The sequence below is a fragment of the Leiobunum rupestre genome, chromosome 1 (assembly GCF_980474605.1).
Source record: "Leiobunum rupestre chromosome 1, qqLeiRupe1.1.hap1, whole genome shotgun sequence".
In the NCBI taxonomy this organism is placed as follows: Eukaryota; Metazoa; Arthropoda; class Arachnida; order Opiliones; family Sclerosomatidae; genus Leiobunum; species Leiobunum rupestre.
The window spans coordinates 68142230-68148229 of NC_143384.1; positions in this window are offsets into that span (position 1 = coordinate 68142230).

Genomic DNA, 6000 nt, shown 5'->3' on the forward strand with positions numbered 1-6000 from the left:
CCAAAATAACTAAAAACTCGCCTTTCTCTCTCATTCAAAACCCAATTGTAACCCTTTAAATCCCTTGTATCCAATGGCTAATTAGCTCCACAATCATGACGAACAGAAAAATAGTCCCGAGAGAGCCGCGTAGAGAGAGATTTACCTCCTTTTCGCCTAGTATTAAGGCGAAGCGCAAGGACGGTGGCTTATAGACGAATAAAGTATCTGTAGAAATTATTCGGCGATGCCACGTTAGACGGCTGGGAAATCCCCGACGAAAGGGTCTTGGAGTTTTATAATATAGAGTAGCTGGGAAGCCCACCTTACAGCTAGTGGTGTGTTTCGAGGCACCCTTTACCCCATATTCGAACCTCCCCCCAGTAGCTATAATATAATGTCTGATAGTCTAAATAACCTTCATACGTATACGGCAGTTAAAAACACATAAAAAATGCAATACTCCAAAATATTTCAGCCAAATAAGCTTAACTGTAATTGTCTTATATTAGTTATAATATTTAAATAACGACTTTTCTTAACATTTTATTTTTCTGCTAAAAAATGTTATTTTAATTATTTCATAATCTTTACACTTGTTCATAATTTTTTTTATTGAAATAATTTTTTATTTTTACGCTTAAACTGAGTTTTCTCTCTGTAATTGAGGGCTATAAGTCGCAAGAAGACTTGGCCCTCAAATATCTTAAAATGACTTTCGAGTAAATAAATAAATAATTTGATTTGATTTGATTTGAAGGGGATAAGTTCCATTGTACTCTTTTCCCCATAGTAGAACCACCCCAGTAAGGCCCTTCCTCTACTTTTTCCCCATGTGATAATTACCGTGGTACCCCCTCCCCCTTTTAAAATGTGACAATTACCATAGTACCCCCTCCCCCCTTTTCCCGTGTGATAACTACCGTAGTACCCTTTACCCTTTTTCCCGTGATAATTACCTTGGTACTCCCTCCCCCTTTTCCCATGTGATAACTATACCGTGGTATCCCCTCCACCCTTTTTCCCCATGTAATAATTACCGTCGTATACCCCCCAACCTCTCCCCATGTGATAATAACCACGGGACCCCTCCCCCTTGGTCCCATGCGATAATTACCGTGGTATCCCCTCCCCCCTTTTCTCATGTGATAGTTACCGTGGTACTCCCCTCCCCTTTTCCCATGCGAGAATTTCCGTGGTACCCTTTTCCAAGCAAAAATAACTCTAAAACTCACAGGCGTCCCAAACCCCCCTGTACTCCTTTAAACCCCCTGTATCCAATGGCTGATTTACTCTCATGACGAACAAATAAAAATACGCTCGTCCTTGAGTCCCGATTTACAGTGCGAAATTCGAGCCAGTGCGAAATCCGATCCGAATGACAAAAATTATACCTTCGGCGATGTCACGTTAGACCTGATTTCTAATATATACTCAATGACCTAGTATTAAGGCGAAGCGCTAGGTATACCTTCGGTGTGTACCTCCGGGTTCCTGCGGCGATGCCACGTTAGAGAAAGTCAGAAAAAAATGCGATGAAAGGGGCTTAGAGTTTTATTATGTAGATGCGACGAAAGGGGCTTAGAGTTTTATTATGTAGATATTTCACCGTCCCGGCATATTTAATACTTGATAAAAGAAAATTTACCGTCGTTAATGTATTGCGCCTCGCGATTCATGTTTTAGTATCAAGAATTTTAAAATAGTTGCTCGAGCTTGTTGGGGTAAATGTTTCAAGAAAAAACATTAGCGTGTAAGGAGATAGATTCCAATACGCGCTATTCAACCACCAAGCCCCGAAAGTCGCAGCATATAAGACAGTTGAATGAGTGTTTTTAAACGGTGAAGGAAACGAGCTCGATCAACGGTTATATTTCCCGTAACATTGTTTTTACCGAAATCTAATGTTTAATGCGAAACAAGAAATTTATTGATTTATTTTTACTGCCGGATAAATTCGATTAGAGACTGGTCTTTAGAAAATAGAATTATTAAGATTTATATTTTTCGATTTATTTTAAAGTATATGAATGTTTGAATAAAAAATGAGGGCCCGGGCCCGAAGTAAGTCACCGCGCAGGCATTCTATTGTTCTGGAGACTTAAATCGTTTTCCAATAGGGCCGCTAAAATCATTTTCACTTCAAATTAAACACTTCGTAAACCATCCGTAAAAGTTCGATACATTTAAAGAGCTTCAAAATGCCGACTTATTAGATTTAATTGAAGAATTGTTTTAATTGCAATTAATAAATTTGATAAAAGCCATTTGGAACGTTCAGATTGAGATTTAGGGAAGGTAACGACGACCACCACTCAAACCCTTCGGCTCGCTCGATGGCTCCGCTGGAAATATATTTCGATATAAAACTAACATTTTGATAAATGATCAGCTTTCTGACGATACTGTCATTTTCATTTCTAAGCCTTTCTTGTTAATCTCCTTTTTAACACTAAGCTGCAGATATTTAAATGAAAAGTTATAAAATTGAATACGAAGCATTAAGTTCCACAATTCAATTTATTGGATAAAAATTTATTTATTTGACAATTTTTAATAAACTTAATTTAAACCATGGTATTTTTAAGTTTATTTCATAGTTATCTGTTGATAATATTATAAATATATTTTTTTTTAAGAATAAGGTTCCTATTATCTCACCAAAGACATTGCAACATTAAACATTATTATTTTATGTTTTTACAGAAATGCGATCCAGATTATTAACAATGTATCGAAGGCAGAAACGATTTCAAAATAAATAAACAAAAATTAATTACGATTATTATTTATATATGCTTTATTAAAATATCTGTTGATATTATTATAAATATATATACACATTTCTAAGAATAAGGTTATTATTATCTCAATAAAGAGGTTACAACATTAAACCTTATTATTTTATGTTTTTACAGAATTGCGAACGTGCAATAAATGGTAAAAAATAAAATTAATGATGCATCGAAGGCAGAAACATTTTCAAAACAGCCTTTTCCCCCACCCAAAGCCCCCTTTTGACCCCTGGTCCCGTTTAGTTGGGGAAATCCAAAGCGCATTTTGCACTAAAATTACTACTGGCCCTAAAAAACATACTATTCCCAGTAAAATACTGTATTTCAACCCTGAAATCACGAAATCTTATAAATAAATCTTAAAAATAAATATTTACGATTATTATATATGTATGGTTTATTACAAATCTTATAATAAGTATAAATTAGTAAAGTAACACATATAAAAAATTTATATATTAATTTATATTTCTATATTGATGAAAATTTATAAAAAACTGGGTTATTTTTCAAATCAAAAATATTTAAGATCACAAACTTTACTAAAAAATATTACTTTTTTGATGTATTTAGTTAACATTAATTGAAAAGTTACACCTATTAATCGATATTTGGGGAGACTAAAATTTCAGCGATTTCAAGGATGAGCGTCATATTTGGGGAGACAACCGTTACCGTGATTTCAAGAATGAGTGCGATATTTGGGGAGACAAACGTAACAATTATTTCAAGGATGAGCGCGATATTTGGGGAGACAAATCGGATATTTTCTGTGTTTTCATTTTAACGTTTATACTTACAATTGAAAGAGGAACATTTTGCAAGATTTATGTGATGAACTTCACTTAAACGTTGAAACAATTTTTGTCCATTATGTAAAAACCTCAATATATCCAGAAATGTTTCTTCTAAATCGTGTATTTACTTTTTTCTCAAATATCAGACTCGTCTTCGGCGTATTGAAGTGACACAGATATGGAAAACTTTTCCTAAGCATCGATTATTTTTTTGCTAATGAATTACTAATTAGTAATAACCGAACCACAATATATAATAAATAATCGGTATGAAACGAAGCAGCTGCACGCAAGGGGAAATAGGTCAGTAGTAGAGCATTCGACTGCGTATAAAGGGTTCCTTAGTTCTTAACCGAAATCCCCCTTGGTGGTTTCGCTTTCTTTTGACAATCTTGATTAAATTAATTAAATCAATTCACTGAACAACAAAGAAAATATTTCGGGCTCAAATTTAGGTGATATTAATGTATTTTTGTCTGCTGAACACGAATATGACAATAGAAAATGTTGGTTATCTCTAGTTTTTGAGATACAGTCGAAGTGACTATTATAATAGGAATTGTCATATTTATGGTAATAATGATACTTACGCTACACAGTATCTAAAGTAATTGAAATTTGAGTTTTCTAAAATAGGGTGTAAGTTTTTAAAAATTAAAATATTTCCACTATCAACTAAATTATTAAATACTTATATATTTTTTCTTTTTGATAAGTCACATAATTATTTGAAAATTCAATCCGAATTTAGGCAGCTCCTCTTTCGAACCTTTTCCCCGAAATTCAATGATTTTCTGACCCTTTGACTCGCCCGAGGTTTTCCTTACAGATCAGCCTAATTCTCTTTAATTCGAAACTAAATTGGACGTGTTTAGAAAAAAAAATTTCTAGACTAATACCTAGGGAACCACCCTACGCTTAAATCGTCTAGCGTGTTAAATTGCAATCATGTGGAACCACATCGAGATATTTTTTTTACTTGACGTTTTTAACGATTTTTCGTTTTTCTCCATAGGGACAAATGGCATATCAGGTTTTAAGTAGTACTATGACACGTATCACCATAAAAAATTTCATAACTTTGCCACCTTTACCACCCGAGATACACGCGATTTACCATTGTTCCCTATGGAGAAAAATGAAAAATGGTAAAAACGTCAAGTAAAAAAAATACCTCGATGTGGTTCCATATCAGGTTTTAAGTAGCACTGTGACACGTATTACCATTAAAAAATTTATAACTTTACCACCTTTACCACGCGAGCTACACGCGATTTACCATTTTTTATTCCTAAAGTTGCGGAGATGTGTTGCAACGTAGAATAAATTAATTTAAAAAACCCAATAAACTAAGATGCGCGCGTCCTCGGCAACAAGGGCGTTTTTTGCTTATAAACGTTTTTCCAGTCGGTTTATCACCATGCGCTCTCACTATTATCCCCAATGATAAGATTAATTCGTAACCTGTAGGTTTTTGTAATTACCTCAAATGCCCTAATCTCACCAGACAATATTTGGATGGTCATCCCAAATTATTGTTTCATATCATGAAATGAATGACAATATTTTAGCCATACACGCAACCAACTTCCATCCAAGACAAACTCTCACATTTAAAACCCAAAGCTGGATTTATTCAACTGGCGGTGTGTCGCCATCTGCAACCAACCAACGAACATAATTTCATTGAGGTAAACTAAAAACATCCCTAACATGATGTTGAAATCCAATTCTTAAACATAAAACACTTATAACGTACTCTGTAATTAAAATCATACCTCTATTAGGATTAACACAAAAAACGACTGAAAAATAATTTGATTAATTTATATATTTTTTATTCATTACGCACTTTTATATAAATATTCCGTTTATAAAAATCTTCAACCAAATAATGTTTTTAAAACCTTGATCTTGCCGTTGAATTTATAGAAAACCGTTCATAATTATGAAACATCTATTCAGAACCGTAACTAGGTGTTCTGGCACTTTTGGAAAATTGAAGATTTGGCGCCCTTTTAGTGGTGTAGCAAAGGGTTGAATTTTGACCCCCGAGGGCCTTGACCAGCGCGCCCCCTATGAAACGACCTTCACTAGCAGCTGCCCAGTGTGCTCATAGGGGCAGAAAATGTTGTGAGCCCTTGATGGGGTGGCGGAGTGGTTAGCACTTTCGCCTCACAGCGTGAGGAGCCGGTTTCAATCCCAGCTTGTGGCACTGTGTGAAAACTCGGAACAACTCCTTCTACATTGAGTTTGCAAGTTCTCTCGCCACTGGTTTAAGGGGTTTCCCCTTCCATAAAAACTTGTTGAGGTTAACGCTAATAGTTAGTGTAGGGAGCTGTTGGCTCGCGTGGCACGAAGGGCTTGCCACCACCCTCCTACGCATTGTAACCCGGCCACCTGAATTAATGGCTTTAAAGGTCGCTTGA